This window comes from Macaca thibetana, chromosome 3 (assembly GCF_024542745.1).
Source record: "Macaca thibetana thibetana isolate TM-01 chromosome 3, ASM2454274v1, whole genome shotgun sequence".
Taxonomy (NCBI): domain Eukaryota; kingdom Metazoa; phylum Chordata; class Mammalia; order Primates; family Cercopithecidae; genus Macaca; species Macaca thibetana.
Window position 1 is genome coordinate 165894808 of NC_065580.1, and position 25245 is coordinate 165920052.

The 25245-nt window shown below is 42.1% G+C and overlaps 2 protein-coding genes across 11 annotated transcripts in view; one reads left to right on the top strand and one right to left on the bottom strand.

The window, feature by feature from the left end:
• The window catches only part of SOD1 (superoxide dismutase 1), a 1049346-nt gene that overhangs the window by 652764 nt on the left and 371337 nt on the right, over window positions 1–25245 (bottom strand). The gene's annotated exons all lie outside the window — the stretch shown is intronic.
• TIAM1 (TIAM Rac1 associated GEF 1) overlaps window positions 1–25245 on the top strand; it is a 1375699-nt gene that overhangs the window by 541506 nt on the left and 808948 nt on the right. The gene's annotated exons all lie outside the window — the stretch shown is intronic.

The window sequence follows — 25245 nt, forward strand, 5'->3', positions numbered from 1 at the left end:
GCAATTTGACAGAATTACTTTATGTCTCTTGAACTGATAATATTAAGATATGTATTTTATATGATTTAAAAATGTTCACTTTCCCAGTAATTCAATTTTCTTTTCCTTCCTTCCTTCCTTCCTTCCTTCCTTCCTTCCTTCCTTCCTTCCTTCCTTCCTTCCTTCCTTCCTTCCTTTCTGCCTTGCCTTCCCTTCCCCTTCCCTTCCCTTTCCCCTTCTCCTTCCTTCCTTCCTTCCTTCTTTCCTTCCTGCCTGCCTGCCTGCCTGCCTTGCCTTCCCTTGCCTTGCCTTGCCTTGCCTTGCCTTCCCCTTCCCCTTCCTTCCTTTCTTTTTTCTTTTTCTTTCTTTCTTTCTTTCTTTCTTTCTTTCTTTCTTTCTTTCTTTTTTCTTTCTTTCTTTTTCTTTCTTTCTCTCTCTCTCTCTCTCTCTCTCCTCCTTCCTTCCTTCCTTCCTTCCTTCCTTCCTTCCTTCCTTCCTTCCTTCCTTCCTTCCTTCCTTCTTTATTTCTTTCCAAAGTTTCACTCTTGTTGCCCAGGCTGGAGTACAGTGTCACTATCTCAGCTCACTACAAACTGCACCTCCTGGGTTCAAACGAGTCTCCCGCCTCAGCCTCCCAAGTAGCTGAGATTACAGGCATGCACCACCACACCGGGCTCATTTTATATTTTTAGTAGAGGTGGGGTTTCACCATGTTGGCTGGGCTGGTCTTGAACTCCTGACCTTAGGTGATCTGCCTGCCTTGGCCTCCCAAAGTGCCAGGATGACAGGTATGAGCCACCATGGCTGGCTTTAGTTTTTTCGTATTTTATAAAAGTATAGCTCTGTGATGGATTGGAAAAAAAATGCCCCTTCACCAGAGGCTCTGATTTGGAAGGAAACTGGTTCCCCAGTTTTCTCCTCTGTGTTCTGAATCTGAGACATAATTAAATACTGTGCTCTCTGTTCTGAAGCGAAGTAGATACTAGAGACCAAAGACGGATTGACTTGTAACTTACCTACTCAGATTTTCGTTGAGCAAGGGCCCAGAATTTGATGATCACATATCTTGTATTAAATTGTCTCTCTCTTCTGTTGAAAAAATGCCATGTGAGAAGAAGAAGCTGATTAGTTTCTTCTTAGGTCAGATATTTTGAGGCTTTCCTTAGCTTCAAAGTAGCAACAAGCTGAACTCAATAGAATATTTGTTTACAGATTTGTTTCAACCCACAAGAAAAGGGAAGCTCTAACAGAGTTTGGGTTTCGCCGCATATATCAAAACAATCCAAATAATAGTGGCTTAGTGTTTTATGATCCTTTCAAATGACCAAGAAGTTTTGGGATAATCAGACCATAATTTGTGGAACAGCTCAAGAATGTCCAGATGGATTTTTGAAGTTCTTTAGATTTTCTTTCATTTTCAGTTGTAATATGTCTGCTGCAGCTCCTGCTGTCATAGCTGCACTTCAATCAGAGAGAAGAGGAAAGCAAAGAGGACAATCCTAATTTACTGTGTATCAACTGATTCTATTGCATTTGAAGGTGCTTCCTGGTAGCCACATGAAAAAATGCTGCTTAGCACACCAACATGGCACAAGTATACATATGTAACAAACCTGCACGTTATGCACATGTACCCTAGAACTTAAAGTATAATAATAATAAATAAATAAATTAAAAAAAAATGCTGCTTAATTATTATTGGCTAGAACTGTGTCCCATAGCCATTTCTAACTACAATTGAAGCTGGAAAATGAGGAGGTGTTGTTTTGGTTTGATTTTAGCTAGACACATTGGTTCTTTTTGTAGAGAGGAAGGGGAGAGTGATGATTGAGAAGGCAGCTAGCACTGTCTGCCACAGATTAATGCAGAGTGCATCTTCCAACTCAAGAAGTGAGCTGCTTGACTGGGTTGCTAAAGAGAGAAATTCTCCTTACCTGACCACCTTACTGGATAGGCTGACTGGGGATAAGAGAGGAGAGAGTCAGTGAGTACCATATACAACTCTTCATAGAAATCAGATCACAGAAGGAAAAGAGTGTTCTGAAAGTTTCATGCTTCTCTGAAAGCGTCAGTGTGTTTCTTTTTCGCCTTATTTTTGGTTCTTAGCAGTTTTTGCCATAATATGCCTTGGTGTGGATTTCTTTGTGATTGTCTTGCATGTGGTTTGCAGAACTTCTTGAGTCTATGGCTGCCTTTCAGTGTCAGAAAAGGCTCATTCATAATCTCTTCAAATATTTCTTCTGTTCGTTCTCTCTTCCTTTGCCTCCTGGAACTCCACTTATTCATGCTTTAGGCCTTTTACCTTGTTCCGTAGAGCAATTCCACTCTTAAGTATTTCCTTTTTCTCCCTCTCATGCTTCAATAGTTATTTTTGTAATGAGCAATATCAGTTCATTGATCATTTCTTCTATTTATCTAAGCTAGTGTTAACCCTGTTTCTTGAGTTATTAATTTCAGCTAATGACTTTTTTATTTCTAAATTTTATATATTGTTTCTTAGTAGATTTCAATTCTCTGATAAAATTCCCCATCTTGCTATCTTATATTCTTGAACACATCAATCACATTTATTTTAAAGAGCTGGGGGTATCTTTCTATTGTCCATTTTCCTTCCTCCTCTCTTTTTTACAATTACTTGGTTCTATTTCTTGACATGCCTGGTATTTTTCTGATGGCGGGAGGATGGCTTGAGCCCAGGAGTTCAAGACCAGCCTGGGGAACATAAAGAGATGTGTCTCTGCAAAAAATTAGAAACATTAGTTGAGTGTGATGGCATGCACCTCAGTTTCTTAAGAGGCTGAGGTGGGAAGATTGCTCAAGGCCAGGAAATCAAGGCTACAGTGAGTTGTGTTCACACCACTGCACTCCAGCCCAGCCTGGATGACAGAGCAACATCCTGTCTAAAAACAAACGAACAAACAACAACAAAAAAGGAAAGTAATCAATAAAAAGAACACAAATAAAACACAATACAGTATAACGACTTATATAGCATTTACATTGTATTAGGTATTATAAGTAACCTAGAGATGATTAAAGCATAAGGAAGGATGTGCATAGGTTATAGGCAAATACTATGCCATTTTATATGAGGGACTCTTTTTTTTCTTTGAGATGGAGTCTTGCTCTGTTGCCAGACGCGATCTTGGCTCACTGCAACCTCCGCCTCCCGGGTTCAAGAGATTCTCCTGCCTCAGCCTCCTGAGTAGCTGGGACTACATGCGCGTGACACCATGCCTGCCTAATTTTTTGTATTTTTAGTAGAGACAAGGTTTCACTGTGTTAGCCAGGATGGTCTCCATCTCCTGATCTCGTGTTCCCCCATCCCTCCTTCCTTGTTTCATTCCTTCCTTCCTTCCTTTCTCTTTTTTGAGACAAGAAGGTCTTGCTCTGTCACCCAGGCTGGAGTGCAGTGGTGTGATCTTGGCTCACTGCAGCCTTGACCTCCTGGGCTCAATCCCTTGGGAGGCTGGGGGATTACAGGCATGAGCCACCACGCCCAGCCTGTGAGTGACTCTTAAGTCCCTTGCATCCACAAATATCTGTATTGGAGTTGCGGGGGTGGGTCTTAGAACCTATCCCCATGGATACTGAGGGATAACTGTATGTAGTGACTCTTTTGTCTCTTGTCCCATGCCACTGAGAAATTGGCAAACACCAGGAGGAGAAATGTGGCAGAGAATGTTATGATCATATCAGTGCATTTTATTTGTCTTTGGATCTTGATTCCTCAAATGTTGGCTACTTTGCTTTATCTGCTGTGGTTTGAAATAGCTACTTTAAATAGAAATTCAGCTTTTATAGTTTATCTAAGGAAAGCAGCTTTGAAGCAAACTATGCTCTCATAGCCAGAAGTTGAAATTTCACAGTTTAATTTAGCTTTTTCTGGGGTCACTAGGCACTGGTCCTTGGAGTCATCCAACTACAGAAAACATGGTTTTAAAGTACCCTAGAGTAGAAGCCCTTCTCATCACACTCGAGATGAGGATGGCAGCTCTGGGGGCTCAGCTAGAGGATATTACCAGCTCTCACCAAAGACACCTTCCTTCTAAATTGCCACTCCCTTTAGTCTTTATATTCCTGAAATAGGTGAGGGGATTCAAGAATCCTGGAGCAGGTCTTCAATTCACAGTGTAAACTTTCTTTTCTGTCCCTCCCCCCGTCACTCTCTCCTTCCCTTCCTTGCCTCACCTTCTTCCCTTCCTCCCTCCCTCCTTCCTTCCTTCTTTCCTTCCTTCCTTCCTGCCTGCCTTCCTGCCTTCCTGCCTTCCTGCCTGCCTTCCTTCCTTTTTCTGTTTTGAGACAGGGTCTTGCTCTGTCACCCAGGCTGGAGTGCAGTGGTGTGATCTTGGCTCACCATAGTCTTGACCTCCTGGGCTCAAGCGATTCTCCCACTTCAGTCTCCTGAGTAAGTGGAACCACAGGTGTGTGCCGCCATGCTGATGAAATAATTTTTTTTTTTTTTAGAGATGGGGGTCTTGCTATGTTGCCCAGGCTGGTCTTGAACTCCTGGGCTCATCTGATCCTCTCGCCTCAGCCTCCCAAAGTTCTGGGATTATAGGCATGAACCACTACATCCAGACTTCAATTTTCTTGGTGGAGCTTTGAATTTTACAGTCACATGAGTATTGTCTGATTGGTGCCTACGTTAATCCTGAGTCAGGAAAAGCCCCAGTCTATATCCTGTTGCGCAGTCAAACCAAATTTAACATGAAAATATCCACTGCTTCCTGGAAGTAAAATAAATATGAGAACTAAAAACATGTGAAAAGTGGCTTTCCCTTTGGAAGTACAGGAACGCTTGCTCCCAGGATGTCAGACTCAGCCTGCTCTTTTGGGAATGGTACTTCAGTGACATTATGGATTAAACAGTTTTTTTTTTTCTTGAACTGCCTAGGATTCTTTCACTCATAATATTATCACTGTGAGAAAATGCTTCGTAATGAGGCCACTTTATAAATAATCTCTGAAACACAGCTCACGTGAAAGCTTTGGTTTTGGATTACCCTTGTTAAACTTGTTAATTCAGGAAGCTAAAGATTTAGAAAAGGGAATTGGATCCCTTTGGGGAAAACTGTGCATCTCCTGAAATTTTTTCCCTGATAACCACTCAAATAAGGCATTCGAGTGTGCTTTCTTGTGATGACAGCTCTGTACACAGTTTATAAAAGGAAAAGTACATTTAAAAAATCTGTTGCCGGGCGTGGTGGCTCACGCCTGTAATCCCAGCACTTTGGGAGACTGAGGCCGGCAGATCACAAGGTCAGGAGATCGCGACCATACTGGCTAACATGGTGAAACCCCGTCTCTACTGAAAATACAAAAAAAAATTAGCCTGGCATGGTGGCGGGCGCCTGTAATCCCAGCTACTTGGGACGTTGAGGCAGGAGAATGGCGTGAACCCAGGAGGTGGAGATTGCAGTGAGCCCAGATCATGCCACTGCATTCCAGCCTGAGCGACAGAGTGAGACTCCGTCTCAAAAAAGAAAAAAAAAGTCTGTTTTATGCAAGCTTCTGGAGCCTATACAAAGAAACAAAAATTATGTTCTGGTAGAAGGAAAGGAAAACCAGTTTCAGAGCTGTGAGGGCCAATGGTTTTGAGCTTAGGTACATAAGTGACCTCGGCTGAAACCTGCAAGTGCGCTGGGAAGTACCAGAGTTCTTGAGGCCTCTGATGTGACCGTCTGGGCAGCACTTGAATTGTACTCACTTTGAAGAAGGTAATTTCTGTTGATGCCATTTGCTTGAGTCTAGTGGGAGATATTTTGGCCACGCCAGTTTGAAAACGATTATCTGCCACATGTCCTGGATGTGGCTGGACAGAGGTCAGTTAGAGCAGAGCTAGAAATAGGCTTCTTCAATTCATTGTCTGAGGCTGCTGTCACAGAGTCCCACAGACTGGGTGACCTAAGCTACAGAAATTGATTCTCTCACAGTTCTGGAAGCCAGAAGTCTGAGATCCAGGTGTCAGCAGGGCTGGTTCCTTCTGAGGTTGGGAGGAAGAGTCTGCTCCAGGCCTCTCTTCCAGCCTTTGGTGGTTTGCTGGCAAGTTTGGACATTCCTTGACTTGTAGATGCATCACCCCAATCTCTGCTTTCATCTTCACATGGGGTTCTCCCTGTGTCTGTGTCCAGATTTCCTCTTTTTACGAGACACCAGTCATATTGGATTAGGGGCCCATCCTACTCCAGCATGACTTCATCTTAACTGATTATATCTGTAATAACCCTATTCCCAAATAAGGTCCCATTCTGAGCTATAGAGGGCTAGGTCTTCAATATATTAATTTTAGGTTGCAGGGGGCAGGACACAATTCAACCCATAACATTTCTGTTAACTTGAGATTCCCAGACACTCTTCCCCTAACTTCCAAGCACCACATCCATGAGAGTTAAGAATCTGATACATCACTTCACTCCAGGTAGCTATTATGATTGAATCTGGGTGTGAGCCATTAGCTATCAGACTTTGCTGGTAATAGGCAGGTTAATCTATTACGCTGAGAAACTCTCTCTGGGGTCATAGCTTCCTGGCACGGAGAACCTACCCCTGAAACCTTTTATTAGGTACGTACATAATTGTGTTGATTGATCTGTTTTTAGAAACTTGCATTTTATAGCCATTCATTTTCAAATCTGATAATCAGGTTGATTAAACTTTGACAAGCATTAAAAAAAAGGAATATGGAGAAGAGAGCTGACAGTCCTAGGAGGGAAAAATAATGGGTCTTTAAAAAATAAAATTTGAAAATACAATGGGCATCTGGAGGGTACTTGTTAAAATACTTGTTAAAATAATTAGTGACAAAGCTTTGAATCTCAAATCATCTCCAGATTTTTCAGCTTGATTAACATGAATAAAGAGTCTTAAAGTGATATATGGCGTTTTGGTTTTGACTGCTTTTTTTTTTTTTTTTTCTTTTTTTTGAGTTTCAGGGTCTCTGAGTGTTGAACCACTTTCTAATCTCATCGTTCTACGCCACTGGTTCTCAACTAGGGGCAGTTTTGTGCCCTCCTCTCCACTCTGGGGATATTTGGCAATATCTGGAGACATTTTTGGTCTCAACTTGGAGGCAGGGGCAATGCTACTGGCACCCAGTGGGCAGAGGCCAGGTGATATGATTTGGCTGTGTCCTCATCCAAATCTCAAATTGTAGCTCCCATAATTCCCATGTGTTGTGGAAGGTCCCTGGTGGGAGGTAATTTAATGGTGGGGGTGGGTATTTCCCATGCTGTTCTTGTGATAGTGAATAAGTCTCATGAGATCTGATGGTTTTATAAAGGGGAGTTCCCCTGCACACTCTCTCTCTTGCCTGCCGCCATATAAGATGTGACTTTGCTCCTCCTTCACCTTCCATCATGATTGTAAGGCCTCCCCGGCCATGTGGACCCATGAGTCCATTAAACCTCTTTCCTTTATAGATTACTCAGTCTGAGGTATGTCTTTATTAGCAGTGTGAGAGCAGACTAATACACCAGGGATGCTGCTTAACTTCCTACACTGTATACAGCACAGCCCCTCACAACAAAAAATTGTTAGCCTGAAATGTTAAGAGTGCCAAGGTTGAGAAACCATTATCTTTTTCCATTTAGTTCTGCTGGGAAGTCCTGGTTCTGTTCTTTTTAACTGCAGCTTAGATGTCACCTGGCATTCACTCTGTGTGTGGAGAGTTAGCTACCACTATGGAGAGGTCAATCTAACATTTCAAGGGAGGTCCAAGGTCCTCCTCAAGGCTTTTGAAAATGGCTGTGAGCTCATGTTTTCCTAGACATTAAAAAAATGTCACATAATATAAAAAGGTCCTGCAGGCTGGGGCTTCTGCTTTTAGCAAGCCTACAGATTTTAATCCAATCTTCTCTCCTACTGTTACTCTATCTGCTCGCTGCTAAAACAGATGTGGAACTTGACCTCCCAATCTTTATATTCTCCAGTAGGCATTGGTGTAACAGATTTTGCTGCAGTTTTTTTTTTTTCTTTTCTTTTTTCTTTTTGGAAGGGGGCAGGGGGCATGCATTTAGTTTTCATAGTCACACAAGAACAGACAAAAGGTCATCATAATTTAGTCATCCTACATGCTTCTCGGTTATATATTTTTTGGCCCAACTCCCTTCTGTGGGTTTATAGGCCTCCTCAGGTTCCCCAGTGAAATTCAATTCCTCTGTACCTGAAGGTGCACTGTAATTTAGGATTCTGGGTTCAGCTTGGTTCCAAATCTCCCTTTGCATAACTTGGGGCTCATTACTGAGATACACTCTGCTGTCCCCTGTCCTCCCTAGGTCTTGCTTTAACTCACACACAGATCAGGTGAAGGGCTGATGTTCTGATTTATTCCTTTCATGCTCTGAGACCATTCCCTAGAGAAGACAAAAGAAACACAGAGATTTCTGTTCCCACTCCAGTGACGATGCAGCCCCATTCCTCCAGACCCCTCTTAGTAGTTCTACTTGCCTTTCCCACCCCTCTCCTATTTTTTTCCTTGTTCACAAAACTATTTGATCCTGCACAAGTCAGTCATTTTAGAATCATTGAAAGTGCAGCTTAAGGAAACCCTAGAAAACATTTATTTTAAGCTTCTCATTTCAGAACTAAGAAAACTGCTTAGGATTAACCCAAGGTTAATTAATGGTATTTGGGACCAAGATCCAAGAGCCTATTTTCTGGTAGTATTTTCAAGATTACTAGGAGAAAAACACCCAAATCTTAGTTCTCAGGGAAATCTCTCTCTCTCTCTTTTTTTATTTTTGAGACGGATTCTTACTCTGTCGCCCAGGCTGGAGTGCAGTGGCACCATCTTGGCTCACTGCAAGCTCCACCTCCCGGGTTCACACCATTCTCCTGCCTCAGCCTCCAGAGTAGCTGGGACTACAGGCGCCTGCCACCACGCCAGGCTAATTTTTTCGTATTTTTAATAGAGACGGGGTTTCACCACATTAGCCAGGATAGTCTCGATCTCCTGACCTCGTGATCCACCGGCCTCGGCCTCCCAAAGTGCTGGGATTGCAGGAGTGAGCCATCGCGCCTGGCCCCAGGGAAATCTCTTTATTACTCTGAGCCTCAGTCTCGTTGATAAAAAATGGTAAGAGTTGGATTAGATGATCTCTAGGTTTTTTTTTTTTTTTTTTGGCACTAGCAATAAAATAATTTTTACAAATTGCTTGGAGACCCTGAACATCCCGCAATTTAGACCAAAAAACCCTAAAATATTTTTCTTACATATTGAACATGTTTAACTTTATTCACTCTTGTGACATTTTCACCCATGTGACATTTTTAGAGAGACATAAGAGTGTAATAATGGGTAAGAACACAGACATTAAATATGGAACATCCAGGTATGAATACAGGCTTGGCTTCTTACAGGACAAGCTGTGTGATCTTGGGCAAGCTACTTAACCTCTCTGTGCCTTTGTTTCATAATCTTTAAAAGGCTCTTGATAATCATAATACCTGTCCTAAAGTAGTTTGAGGGATTAGATGTGTTCAGAAAAGCACTTCAACTGGTAACTGGCACGTGGTAAGTACCATGTAAGTGCTACCACTTATTATTTCTGACACCTGCAATTAGTAGGATATAGATCATGAAATAAAATAATTTGGTTGGAATAGAAAGATTAGAGGGATACACTTGTCACCTTACATCACTTCTTTTCTTGCCATAGAGCAACTGAGTCAATATATAAGAGGCTCTCACGGTATTATTTTTAGACTGTTATGAGGAGAAATGTCTAACCTTATTCACACTTGAGATAACAAATTATTAATGTCATGAGAATTATCCATTACCGAGGGTGGGCTGAGAACCATCAAGATTGTGCTATGTAAGCACTTTGGCTTGTGCTGTTGGGTGAGGCTCTTTGGAATGTACTGCAGACAATTTATGTTTCCTGCAAAAATGCAGAGAAAAGCCAAAATCTTGCAAAGCAGGGCTTCAGAGCATTGGTTTTTTTAATGTAATTTTTCTAATCCTTGCCATCAGAGGAGATGTGTTTTTCCCTGGGAACCCCAACTCTATTTAAGTTAAATTATTTTTAATTAGTCTCAAATTATTTTCCTGGGAGGTCGTAGACATGAACATTCCTCCTCCCCTTCTCCATTATCCGATTCAGGAGCATCCAGTCAGAGCCACGGACCCAACTTTGGGCAAGAGTTTATCCCAAAGTCATTTGATCTTAGACCAGTTGCCAAAGGAGATTGAAAGGTGGTAACAGCTTGGGGATGGTTCTGAAACAGAAGTCCCCAGTGAGGGCCCTGCCTGATCCAACACCACGTGACTGTTTCCATTGGATGAGATGACAGAGTGGCTTGCGTCTTCCCTTCCTCCCTCTGCATCTTAGAGTTGAGGACCATGAGGTGCCACTGTGGGGAGATGAATACCAGCCATCAGCAGCCTCCGCCTCTGCCAGCAAGTCAAGGGGTGAGCGAGCAGCCACTGAGAATCACAGGTGCAGAGTCACCAGGCAGGTGAGGAAGACGTGTTCCAGGGGCCCCTGTTGACAATGAAGGACAGCCAAGTTACAAGGAGTCACCTGTTATGCCAAGACAATTTATACATAAATCAGTCTCCACCGGGGGTGAATATTAGGTGGAAAATGTGCCAGGCTATGGAGTTTGCTCATTGCCGTGCCAGGTATGAACCTGTGGCTTGAAAGAAAAATCAAAGCAGGCAGAGGAATGTCGGAGCAAGAACAAGGATGCTCAGAGTGGGGCTGGGGCTTCCCATGCCTTTTGGAGGCTCTTTCTAGTGTTCTCTTTGAGGTGTTAAATTCTATGGCTCCTGTCCTTCTTTCAGAAGCCAGTGGCTTAGTCTCAGTACATTCAGATGTTTTCTCTGCTCCATGATGATTTAGTGGTTGCACATTCCAGACCCCTTTCCTCTCAATGCCCACATTCTTTCTACACTGGATCCTAAATTTGATCCCAGACTGTCATTTGTGATGGCATGAGGGGTCGTTGCAGCTCTGGAGACACTGAATCAATACCAGAGAGGTGAGTTACTGGTTTCATGTGATCCTTTGAGGCCAGCCTGGGGCAAGACATTTTTCTAAGCTTTAGCAACCATGAAAGTTTCCATGGATTTTCTAGGACAAGGGGTCTTGAGAAGAAGCATCGGGAATTAGAATCTAATATACAAGAGGATCATGAAATGCAGTAAGAGCACTGGGGCTGCAGGCTGTGGAATCCTGAGACAAGAGAAGAGGAAACCAAGGAGGGCCAGTCAGAAAGTTGATCTGAGACTTTACAGAGTTCCTGAGGAATAAAGTCGAAGGAGCCCAGACCTTTCTGGACCTTTGGACGCTCCGGCAGCTATGCAGATAGAAGGTGTGTTCTCCTCCTCGGGCCCCTTGGCTGACAGCCATGATGATAGCCGATTCCCTTCCTTCTGAGCAACAGGGCATCCAGTTCTCACTGCAAACTCCACTCTGCTTCATCCACATCTTGCTGTCCTCCAGTTCCTGCACCTCTATGGAGCCCTTTTCAGCGTTCCCAGGTTGTCAGACGCCTCTCTGAGGGCCCTGCCCCTGGTACCGTGCCTCTATTAGAACTTGGCTCACTGTGTCTGACGAGGCTTCGCTCTGCTCCTCAGTGGGCCACTAGATGGTGGAACCCTGGCGAACCAGAACTGTGCCACAGTCTTCTCTCTGTCCGTTCTCACACCTCATATGGAGCATGGCATAAACTAGGCACCATTTGTTTGTTAAATAAAAACAAAATTCTTTCTCCTCATTTCCCATGAAAGTTGCAATCTAAACCAGCATAATTAAGAACAATGTGATTCACTTTAAAATTAGCATTTCCTTTGAAAAACTCTACTATAATTTTTTTAAAGGGGCAGGGATGAGAGGATAGACCAAAACCTTAGAGAATCTCTGGCATTGCCTAAAGTGTTATATATACCTGTTATCTCACTGAATCCGGAATGTAACTTGTGGGAATTGTTTGCACCATTTTATAAATCAAGAAACAGAAGTTCAAGGGGTAGAGGTGGGATGCCGAAGTGAGTTATAAAGTTGAATTTCAAACTTAGGTTCAGCTGACTCAAAGCCGGAGGTTACCCTACACCGCCTAGTACAATGAAGAGTGTTTCACTTTTCTCTGCAGTGTGAAGATTCTAATTTCGAATTCTTGTAGGAGCCATATGTAACTTAGCATGTGTGCACAATATAGTTAAAAGACACATGCATCTACTGAAATTCATGCTTAAAATGCACCAAGCCAGGGTACCTTGGAAATACTTTCTAAATGAAGTTCATTGCCCACCTCCCCCCGCAGTTTTAAAAAAATTATTTATTTTTCACTAGGCCAAGTTAGAAGCAGAGGAAAAGGATTTTAGTAGCAGACCATTTCCCTGAGGAAAGTGATTTGTCTTCATTAGTATTCCAATTTTTAGTATGCAAATTGTATGTGCTTTTTTCCCTCCTTTATATTCATGGCAAATTATAATTCACTCTCACTGAGGGAACGGCATGGAAAATGAAAAGAGCCTAATCTTTAACATGAGTCAGACTTTCTCTGATTTGGGTGGAAGTGTAGGGGCCTGCCTCAAGGCATATGGGGTCAGCTGAAAGACCTTTCCAGGTTTTCTTCTAGTCCTAGAAGTCATTTAATTATTGTCCTTTTCTGATTAGTTTTTCCCATCACATTTTAATATTTATGAAATTGAGAAGGACCTTACTATTGATTGAATGCTTAAAATTTTGATGAATTGTTATTTCCTCCCGTTTTTTGTTGTGTCTCACAGTTGATGGTATCTTCGAATTGAGTAAATCTAGGAATCCTTGTTGGGATGCTCAGGAGCTGTTCTGATTCCCTTTAGCCCTCTACTTCCAAGAAATGGGGGGCTAGCATCAAGGCTGCCCTGGTTAATATTTCCTTCCAAATTTTCTCCTGGTTGACCAATGTCACAACCTTGTAACATCCTTTAATTCTTATCTATTAAACAACGTTATAGCAGTAATCAGCTGTTCCTTATATCTTAGAATATTCTTCCTTTGCTTAATAAGTAGGATCAATGTAAGTTGGAATGTTTTCTCATCTATTGATGCTGCACATGGAGAGGGCTGAAAGTCCAAGAGGAAGAGGTGAGCAACACAAGATCCCCAGAAAAACAGACCCTGAGCACAAACATCTCCACGTTAGTGACAGGCTGACGCCACCTGGTTGGCATGGTGATGGGAGGGGGCTTTATCAGGAGACAGTCTTGGGATATCACTATGGGATGAGGGTTTCTCTTATTCTCCTCTTTGTGATGTGAGCCTGGCTCAGGTTGTCACTTTAGAGCTACGGTAAGGATGGTCATCCCTGAGGTCCGTTTGAGGATCTTCATGGCGTCAACACGCCCTCCCTATTTCTATGTGTGAGAGTGATCTTTATTTCCTCATGTTACTGCAGGATCCCAAATAGCCATGGGCTCTCGGTAACATCTTCATGATGCTGGCGTGTGATAGGTTTATTTCTTCCTTTTCTTCCTGCTGTCACTACCCTTGCCTTCCCGGTGTTTATTTTGCATGCCTTAGCACAGACCCTGGCCAGCTGAGTTACTATTAGATGCAATAGAATCTATCTTTTATTATATCTGGTGGGATAAACCCTCTACCTGGTCAACATCTGACAAGAATTTAAATAATACTTTTTGTTTTTTTTGACAGAGTCTTTTTCTGTCACCCAGGCTGGAGAGCAGTGGCACAATCTCGGCTCCCTGCAACTTCTACCTCCCAGGTTCAAGTGATCCAGGTGCCTCAGCATGTGAGTAGCTTCCTGAGTAGCTGGGATGACAGGCGCGTGCCACCACGCCCAGTTAAGTTTTTGTATTTTTAGTAGAGACAAGGTTTCGCCATGTTGCCCAGACTGGTCTTGAACTCCTGGCCTCAGGTGATCTGCCCACCTCAGCCTCCCAAAGAGCTGGGATTACAGGCATGAGTCACGGTACCCGGCCAATAATACTATCTATAATGCAGCTGTACACAGATCAACAGGATGTTGAAGGAGACATTTCCTGTGGTCAGGGCTTTCAGCTAAAGTCCCAAAGCTGAGGATAATAAGCAGGAAGTATTTCCATATTTTAAAGGGAATGCTAGGAAGTGGCAAATCCCTCTTCCAAATGCCTCGGTAAAGAGGAGTGGATTGTTGTGCTACTCCCACACTCTATGTAAAGAGAAGACTAGATTTCATGGCATTTCATTCAAGAAGAGCATTGGTAGAAAGGGGGATTCATAGAAAGAGTGGTTGCTGATCTAGCAAGAGGTCTTAGGCAGTGAGACTGTGTTTCCTCCTTGTGCCGCCTGAGGGCCAGGGCTCCAGGTTGCCTTTTGGAGATAGGAGCATGCCAACAAGAGTGGAGACTGATTCACTGACTGGAGGCCTGCTTAGCTGAAGAAATCCAAAGATCCATCTCCGTGTGGTAGAGGGTGGTGAGAACCTTCTTGGGAGAACCTGACACATTTCCTGAAATCTGTGCATGTATGTGAGTTTATGAGCTTGTTCCTCTCCTCTTGCCTTGCTTTCATAACTGTGGAGGGAGAAGGCTGATCAGAGCAGTTTGTGATGTTAGGAAGTTGAGAGAAGGCAGCTGGGAGGGTGACACTCACACCTTTTGTCTGGTACAAAGGTATGCGTTCCTATGGACCACATGAAATAATGGGCGATAGCCTGGCAAAAAGTACCTTGAGGATACAATGGCCAAGAGGATATTCTGCGGTGTTCAGGGAATTACAGCAGTAACAGTTGTGTGGATGCACTATTAGGACAGGAACTGGAGACAGCAGAACACATCGCCCCTATAGGGGACCTAGTAGGGTAGAGTTCCCTGCAGGCTTTTGAAAACTCTTCCATGCACCCCAAGGAAGGGGCAGTATGTGAACATCTCCCAGTGGGTAACTCACTAGCACCCGGGAGGATGTGCGCTGCTTCTTCTGTGATCTGGTTCCCACCTGCCTGGCTCTGGAGTAACAGATGTCAGGACAGGGAGGGAGAAGACAGAATATGGCCCCCATTACACATCCCCACTCCAGGTCCAGGCTTGTGTTGTGACATGGACCTGAGGCCGAAGTTTAAGTTACGTTAGCGAATCATGTCTACACAAATCAATTTATAAGAAGGCCCTTCTTACCCACTACAACTGACCAATAAGCTCCTTTGCCATCAAGAACTGGGAACAGGACTCAGACCAGGTACGTTGGTAGGAAGTGCTTGGAGAAAAATGAAGTCTGTTTCAAAAGAAGCTCATCAACGTCAGGTGTTCAATAAGCTCATCACTCAGCGTGGGTCACAACGATGACATTCAGGACAAGCCATCAACAGGCGTTGCGTGGCATTCCTGAGCTACATCTACTGTTAAAGTATTTGAGGGCCTGGTTGTTAATTAAAGCCTCCTCATGTCTGCTCAGAAGATGTTACTCAGACATTATTTCTTCCTTTTCTTCCCGCTGTCACTACCCTTGCCTTCCCAGTGTTTATTTTGCATGCCTTAGCACAGACCCTGGCCAGCTGAGTTACTATTAGATGCAATAGGGTCTATCTTTTATTATATCTGGTGGGATAAACCTTCTCAGAGCGAAGGATTATGAATTGTTATCAAAATAATCACAACTTGTATTTTCTATTTAATTTACTATATTCAGGCACTTGTGCTAAAATCTTCACATGTTTTTATCCTCACAATTACCTAGGAAGTAAAGATTCATTATTATCATTTTCAAGATGAGAAATTGGGCCTAGCATGGTGGCTCATGCTTGTAATCCCAGCACTTTGGGAGGCTGAGGTGGGTAGATTGCCTGAGGTCACGAGTTTGAGACCAGCCTGGCCAAGACGGTGAAACCCCATCTCTGTGAAAAATACAAAAATTAGCTGTGTGTGGTGGCACTGGCCCGTGGTCTCAGCTACTCGGGAGGCTGAGGCAGGAGGATTGCTTGAACCTGGGAGGTGGAGGTTGCAGTGAGCCGAGATCACGCCATTGCACTCCAGCCTGGGTGATAGAGTGAGACTCTGTCTCAAAAAATAAAATAAAATAAAATAAAATAAAATAGAATAAAACAAGGATGAAAAATCAGAGGCTTAGGGAAGTCAGTTGCCTGAGGTCACACAGCAGGTAAGTGGCATAGCCAGCACTTGGATTTGGATAAGTTTGTTTTTCTCAGGTCATCTGACCTCTCTGCCTTGGACGGGGTCAGCGGTCCTGGACCAGGAATGATTTTGCCTCACTCCTTGACAATGTCAGGAGACATATCTGGGTGTCCACAAACTGGAGAGGGAGGTATGCTTCTAGCATCTAGTGAATGAAGGCCAGGGATGCTGCTTAACATCCTACAATGCACAAAAATCTCCCTCCAACAAAAGTCGGTAATGCTGAGGCCAAGAACCCCTGGATTAGGCCCCCACCCCTTTATCAAAGGAATGCAGCAATATTCAGATTTTTAAAATACATTTTTTATTTTAGAATAGTTTTAGTTTTTTTTTCTTTTTTTGAGACGGTGTCTCGCTCTTGTTTCCCAGTCTGGAGTGCAATGGTGTGATCTCAGTTCACTGCAACCTCCGCCTCCCGAGTTCAAGGGATTCTCCTGTCTCAGCCTTTCGAGTAGCTGGAATTACAGGCACGTGCCACCACACCCAGCTAATTTTTTGTATTTTTAGTACAGACGGGGTTTTGCCATGTTGGCCAGGCTGTTCTTGAACTCCTGACCTCAGGTGATTTACCTGCCTTGGCCTCCCAAAGTGCTGGGATTATAAGTGGAGCCACCATGCCTGGATCAGTTTTAGATTTAAAGAAAAGCTGCAAAGATAGATAGTTCAGAGTGTTTTCATAGACCCCAGGCCCGGCTACCCTTATCTCATATTACTGTGGTTCACCTGTCACAGCTAATAAACCAGCATCGTTACATTGCTATTAACTAAAGTCTAAAGTCCACCCTTCTTTCAGACTTCCCGAGTTTTTACTGAACCTCCTTTTTTCCTGTCCAGGATCCTGCATTGTGCTTTGTCATCCCATCTCATTAGGCTCCTTTAAGACTGTGATATTTTTTCAGACTTTGGTTTTGGTGACCTTGAGAAGCTTTGAGGAGTACCAGTCATACATTATGTAGATTTTTTTTTTTTCAATAAAGCTTTTTCTGATGCTTTTTTCAGCATTAGAGGGTGTTATGGGTTTTTTCTTTTTTCTTTTTTTTTTTTAGTTTTGGAAGACAACAGAAACAAATGCCATTCTCTTCACATTATGCTATTAACATGATTCTTTGCTGTTGACATTAACGTTGATCACCTGGCTTGGGTAGTGTTCGTTAGCTTTCTCCACTGTAGAGTTACTGTCTCCCCAACCCCTCTCACACTGTACTCTTTGGAAGGAAGTCACTAGGTACAGCCCATGTTTAAGGAGTGGAAAATTTTGTTCCACCTCCTTGAGTGGGGAGTAGCTCCATAAATTATTTAAAATTCTTTTGCATGGGAGAGTTGTCTATCCTCTCCATGTATTTGCCTGTTTACTCAGCCATTTATTCAATCAATCATTCGTTTATTTCAGCATAGTGGTTTGAACGGTGGCTCCCAAAAAGATATGCCCACTACCTAATCCCTGGAACTTGTGATATGACCTTATTTGCAAAGAAGTCATCACATTCGTAACTAAGTTAAGAATTTCAAAATGAGATTTCCTGGATTATCTAGGTGGATCCTAAATCCAATGCCAAGTGTCCTTATAACACAGAAGAGCAGGTGCACCCAGGATAAGGCCATGTGGAGATGGAGGCAGAGCTTGGAGTTATGCAGACACAAGACTAGGGACATCTGGAGCCACCGGAAGCTGAAGGAGACAAAGAATGGATTCTCCCCTAGGGTCTCAGAGGGAGTGTAGCCCAGCCAACACCTTAATTTCGGATTTTTATCCTTGAGAATTGTGAGAAAACAAATTTCTGTTGTCTAAGTCACCGACTGGGTGTTAATTTGTTATGGCAGCCATAGGAAAGTAATACAATGAGTATGAGTTTATGAATGCTTATTTTATATTTTGCATTATAATCTCATATAATGTTATTTATTTTATTGCTCAGCTTCTTCCAGTTTTGGTCATTGGGAGCCCTTTAAGTTGGCAGCAGTGGTTGTTAACAGGCATTCCTGTCTCCCATCCTGGTGTGTGTTGCTGGCCTCTGCTTTGTAGAGCATTTTAATCTGCCCTATGCAAGCACCGCCTCTGAGTCAAGTCCAGAGCTTCTGACTCAGTTTGCCTGGAGCTAGGTCATCTCCAAATCCTGAACCAGAAAGTGACCTTTAGTGTTTTATTACTCTTTAATCATTCTGTTACCCATCAGCACACCTGGGAGTTTACTACATTCCAGAAGGTTTGCCAGGAGAGGGAAGAATTAAACAGGAATGCTGGCATCAAGCAGGTTTCTCTACGCCCTGAAATGTTTACATGTTTTAGCAACACACTTGCATAGCATTAATGAGGAGGCAGAAGCAAAAACGTGCTTTCCGACTGCTTCAAATGGAGTCTCCTTAGCCGACATGTTTTCATGCAAAGGCAAAATTCATGTTTTTTGTTGGCAGATTTGAAATTTCAGATACTTCAGGTCAAATATACATCCAAGTCCACCAAGGTGTCTTTAGCTACTGTAAATGAGAGCCAGCATTCTAGGTTCCCTGGGGAATTTCCTGGAAGATTTTTGAGGATTAAGATTGAAGTTGCTCTCCAGATGTAATATGGATAAACAACATTTCTTGGGTAAATTTAGACTTTCTCTCTTTGTAAGCCAGAGGGGCCTTGGTATCCAGTTGCTACAAAGCTTGTAGAATTATTATCTTTATTTCCTTTGCAGTAGAATGATTTGTTTCGAGGATTGAATGTGATAGAAAGAGTAGAGATAATTGTGAGAAATGATAAGGCTCCAAATCTCCCCCACCCCGACTCCCCGCCCCAAGCTTGTACCCCTTCAGGATTTCCTGTGTTCGTAAATGCTCCTTATTGATCAGCCTTGAAGCTGGGCTGTCATTTTTGTCCACTTTCCTTCTTCTCATCTCCCTTCCTTTTTTGGTTCCTCCTTCACTCTCCCCTACCCCATCCAAACTCCAAGTACAGTCCATTTTTCTTCTTTTCATCTCTGTATCTATTTAACTTTGTCTCTTATAGCCAGCACCCTAATGCAGACCCGCATAACCTTATTTCTGAAATACTGCAAGACTTTTAATCGAATTATCACTTTTCGACTCTCCTTTACATTTCTCTAAGTGCATTAATGCATAATCACATCTCCTAAACATAATCTTGTGTCTTTATATTCCCCAGCTCATTATCCTTCAAGGTTTCCTCAATGCCGGAATAAGAAAGTCCACACTCTTTCCTGTAACTTTTAAGTTCTCCCAGATCAAGCTTAGCATGCCTGCCTAACTATAAATCCTGTAATTCAAAAATGGCATGAAACTTCTGTGCTCACCGAAGTGATTATTGATGCGTAGATCTGCCTATTGTCATTTTCTTTCATTTTCATTTTCTTCTTTTCCACTGTGCAATCCATTATTTCAATGCCCCGTCTTATAGATGAGCTCTTCTCTTTTAAGGGTCTACAGGCTGTTCCTGCTTCAGGCAATGGCCTCCCTCATTAAACTCCTGTGTTCTTATTGGCTACTGCAATATTTTTCAAACTGAGGTCTGCAGAGACATACGATAGTCATGGTTCTCAAACTTTTAGCATTCCATCAAAACCACCTGGAGGGCTCGTTAAACAGCGATCGCTGAGTCTATTGCCAGAATTTTTGATGCGGTAGGTCCGTGGTGTAGGGACACATTCTCGTTACTGATAAGATTCAGGTGATTCAGATGTTGCTGGTCTGGTAACCACATTTCAATAAAAAATGTAGTCTTATGGCTTTAAGATTTTAGTATCCACTGGAATACTTGGAGAGCTGATTCAAAGCTTAGATTCCAGGGCACTCACCCTCATAGTCTGATGAGGTAGGTGTGTGCTGGGCAGGCCCTTTAGCAGTCCCAGGTGGTTCTTATCCTTGGTTCTTAGCCCTGCCCGAGAAGTCTTGTTCTGGAAGGCGCAAGCACGCTCATTTCGGAGAACAGTGGTGAGCCATTAGGCTCTTATCCCCTAGCATCCTGGTCTGCTCATTTCTGTGCATTTGATTTATTGCTTCAATTAAAGGTTTAAGTTTATTAGGAAGAGTTTCTTTTGATTCTCAGTCTCTAGCACGGTTTTTCCCAAGGAGTAGATACCCAAGACAGATCTTTTGGATTTTATCCAGTTCGAAAAAGTAATTCCTATCTACTTTGATGCACTGTGAAAGTAAGGGTTGAATTGGGAGTGGGGGTAGGAGGGCTTGATTCGGCTTTGTGAAAAGGCCTCAGGCTGTTTGAATTCCCAAAATGAGCTTCCACTTTCCCTGATGTGGGCGCGATAAGACCAAGCCTCATTTTCTCTTTTGCTGGAGGTGAGAATTGAATATCCATACACCTGTGGTTAAGTGGCATTCTGATTGCTAGGTTAAAAGTAAGCCACTTCCCTCCATACTTTCAGGTAGTTTCTTATGACTGACAAACTTTTGAGAAGTGAAACCAAATGTGACTTTCATTTTAGCTTTAAGAATAAAAAAGATTGAGGGCACAGAAAAAATGAGGAGGATGATTTTTTACTTCTATCTGGACTGATTGCTTAATGTTTCAGCAAGGGACAATGTATGCAGAATAAAGAGGTGTGCTGAGAAGGGGTGGGCAGGGATGCTGGAGGGCTACATATATTTGCCTCGTGGCTCTGTGTGCCTGGTACTAGGGACCTTGCAGTATGAGGTCCTCTGTATCTGGTCAGTACAGTTGAGACATACAGATGTATAGACGTGCAGGTGTATAGATGTACAGTAAAGATGTATAGATGTACATACATATGGTAGAGATGTGTAGATGTACAGATGTACAGTAGAGACATGCAGATGTACAGACTTACGATAGAGATGTGCAGATGTATAGATATACAGTAGAGATGTGCAGGTCCCTACTGCACAGAGGTACAGTACAGGTATACGGTAGACATGTACAGATACATAGATGTATAGTAGAGATGTACACATGTACAGGCATATAATAGAGACATACAGATGTATAGATGTACCATAGACACGTACAGATGTATAGATGTACAGTAGATATATACAGATGTACAGACATTCAGTAGAGATGTACAGATGTATAGATGTACAGTAGAGCTATACAGATGTACAGATGTTTAGTAGAGATGTACAGATATATATGTATAGTAGAGATGTGTAGATGTACAGACATAACAATAGAGACATACAGATGAATAGATGTACCATAGACACATACAGATGTATAGATGTACAGTAGAGCTATACAGATGTACAGATGTTTAGTAGAGATGTACAGATATATATGTATAATAGAGATGTGTGGATGTACAGACATAACAATAGAGACATACAGATGTATAGATGTACCATAGACATGTACAGATGTATAGATGTACAGTAGATATATACAGATGTACAGATGTTTAGTAGAGATGTAGATGTATAGATGTATAGTAGAGATGTATAGATGTACAGACATACAGTAGAGATGTACAGATGTACAGTAAAGATGGGCAGATGTATAGATGTACAGTAGAGATGTATAGATGTATAGATGTACAGTAGAGGTGTATAGATGTACAGACATACAGTAGAGGTGTATAGATGTATAGATGTACAGTAGAGATGTATAGATGTATAGATGTACAGTAGAGATGTATAGATGTATAGATGTACAGTAGAGGTGTATAGATGTACAGACATACAGTAGAGACATGCAGATGTATAGATGTACAATAGAGACATAGACGTTTAGACATACAATAGAGATGTAGAGATGTATAGACATACAGTAGAGACATACGGATGTATAGACATACAGTAGGGATGTAAAGATACACAGATGTTCAATAAAGATGTACAGATGTATCTCTGTTGCTTAAGAGGAAGGCTAGGGAAAGAGATTAGAAGTGATCACCTTTGCAAGAGAATCAGAATTTTAAAATCATATATTTAATTTTAAACTGAGTGGCCGAAACTTACTTGATCACTCTTAGCATTTCCCTAGACAGTGTTTCCCAGAACACCATGTAGAAAATGTTTGTATAAATACATACACAACTGAATCTGTGTTACAGTAATACAATTGTGCCAGAATTTTCAGCAGCATATTTTACTTATTTTAAAGGAATTATGGAGGTGTGAACATTCCCTGTTATAAAAGTACTCTTCTAGAACATTCTGATGTCCTGAAGAATATCAGAATGTTCTAAAGTTCAGATCCAAGTTAGTTTTAAGACATTCAATTTAATAAATATTTACTAATTTGACCAAGAAAATAGCTTTTCTCTTTCTTTCTCCAAAGAACTGGATTTTATTTTAGGTGAATTCAAAATTTTAGAGTTAGAGAAAAGCTTAGAGTACAAACTAAGGTAGACAAATGAAGTGAGTTGTCCAGTGGAAAACTTCTGATTGTTCAATGATAGGAAAAGTTGAAAAAAATAGTATACGTGCACAAGGGAATATAATGTAAGTATGGAAAAGAAGGAGAATAATTGATAAGGTGACCTGGAAAAGGGTTCTGTATGCAGTGGTGAGTAAAAAACAAGCAAGTTGCAAAATAATATGTATAATATGATATATTTTTTTTTTTTTTGCCAAAAAGAAATTTTTTGCCAAAAAGAAAAAAGAACCCAAACAAACAAACAAGCAAAAACCCCCAAACCAACCAACCAACCAAAAGCTGTATGTAAAGATACACGTTTTGGTATGTTTCAGCAAGAAAAATATGAAAACATACTTCAAAACGCCGATATCGGTTATCTTGGAAGGGTGGAGTGGGATGGGGAGTGATTTCTTGGGTTTTTCCTTTAAATGTCTCTATTGTTTGCTTGGGGGCACTGACTATTTAATGGTTTTGTAGATAAATGGAAAATTCAACAGTATATTTGTTTGAAAAAGCTCTCAAAAGAGGAGGCCTGAAAGTGTTAGAAATACCTCGTTAGGAAAACAGCTCACTGTTTTTCCTTTCCTTTAAATGAGCTGTGAGTGAGCTTGCCAACTCTAAAGTAAATGGGGATTTCGGAAGGTCTTGAGCATACTTGTTTTGTCCTTAAGTACGAAGTGTTCTTCCCCGAGATGTTGTTTAAATGATCAACTGACCTGTGAAGTAGGAACTTGCAAGCAAAGGCGAACTTCACTTCTGCCTAAATTATTTCCAAAAAAAAAAAAAAAAAAAAAAAAAAAAAATTGCATGAAGTTTTCAGACTATTAAGATTGGAAATGTCCAGTTAGAGGATGTTATAGTAGACCTATTTGTGCAAAAAATTTACTAAATAGCATTATCATGTTAGTCCCAGAGGAAATTCAAAGATGTGCCCTAAAACACTGTCCATGGTCTCTAGGGTTTTAGCGTGGAGATGAAGAGACAGATTTAAGTACACATCAAAAATGGAGAATATTGGCCAGGCGCAGTGGCTCTCGCTGCTAATCTCAGCACTTTGGGAGGCCGATGCAGGTGGATCACCTGTGGTCAGAAGTTTGAGACCAGCCTGAACAACATGGTGAAACCCTGTCTCTACTAAAAATACAAAAATTAGCTGGGCGTGGTGGCAGGCGCCTGTAATCCCAGCTACTCAGGAGGCTGAGGCAGGAGAATCACTTGAACCCGGGAGGCGGAGGTTGCAGTGAGCTGAGATGGTGCCATTGCACTTCAGCCTGGGTGACAGAGCAAGACTGTCTCAAAAAGGAGAATATGATGAGATGATATACAATCTGTTTGTGTAGTGCCCACTTTTAGCAGTGTAGACATCCAAAAATGGAGAAATGAGTGAAGGCTGCAGATTTTGGGCAAATGCTACAATGAAAATTTTTGTACGACTAGAAAGTAATAAAATATAAAATAAAAAAATCCAAGTCTCTGCAAAAAGCTACAGTTACTCCCAGGTAAATGATCCACACACACACAAAACTAGACTATAAAAGAATTAGAATCGCTTTTAAAATTGTTCAATGGGCAGCGTCTACCATCTGACATTCTCCTTGAAATCTTATTGATGTTAATTGGGATTATGAAGGTGGCTAGTGAGGGTGGCTGAGTTTTTTGGTATTATTTAAACATTTTCTCAGTGTCTGCTGCTTCTAGGGGCTCTGCTGCTTCTAGTGTAGATTTCCACTTTAGTAAATCTACAAGTGAGCTTGCTGCTCCAAATATTCTTTAAGGAATGGAACGATTTTCCCTGGCAATGTTTACATCTTCCGTGGAGCTCTCGGGAATGATCTCCTGAGCTCTGTGGGCTTGTCGTCTTTTCTGGGCAGTCTTCCAGCCAGGGCAGGTATGTGAAAAATCGTATGCTTGGGCCTTTGGACATTAGTGGTATCCCTGCTGAGGCTGCCTGTGTCTAAACTGCTTCCGGAGTGCTGTGATTACCTAGAACACCATTATTATTGATGACAGGGACATACTCATAGTGTCCTCTCCATTTGCAAAGTGCTTTACCATGGCATTCACTTATTATTTATTAGATGTTAATGTCTAATTATAGCACGCCTTTGCCAAGCCTTAGAAAGGTTGTCTGGGTAGGCTTGGCTTCTGGGGTGGGATGCCCAGCCCCGCTCCCCCTGCTGGGTTGAAAGCATGTGGTCTCATTCTGCGTCAGTCCTTCAGTCCAGCATACCAGCCTCTTATGTGTCTGCGACCTGAGGACAGGAGACTGGGGCAAAGCAGGCAGAACTTGCCCTGATCCTGGGTTGGATTCAGCCCTTTGGTATCAGGTCACTAACTCCTGCTCCTGCTGTGAGAATTGGGTACTTATGACTTTTCTCTGCAGCAAGGACCGTGTCCTTCCCTTTGACCTGACAAATGTATACAGTTGCAATCACTAGGAAATAAATTTACTTAAATCCTATGAATAGTTTGAGTGTTCTTTCATAATACAGTGGAGGTACTTACCACAATGCATTGTGCCTTGAGTAGATAAATGTTTGTCTTTTCTAAAATGGGGGCCATTTAAAAAAATGCGGACAAAAACCACTCTTCTTGTTATAGATCTATTGGCATTAGTTTTGAGGATTTATAACCCAGCTGAGCACTTGAGTTAACAAAACATTCTTTGACCAAAGAAATTTAGAAATGTAGTCTGAGTTTCTTTTTAATTATAAAAGAGAAGTAATTAAGAACCGGATGGCTTTAGATTTTGATAAACTCTGGGGCTGTGAGTGTCTCTCTTGGGAGTGGGTTGACTGAACCTGGGGCTTCC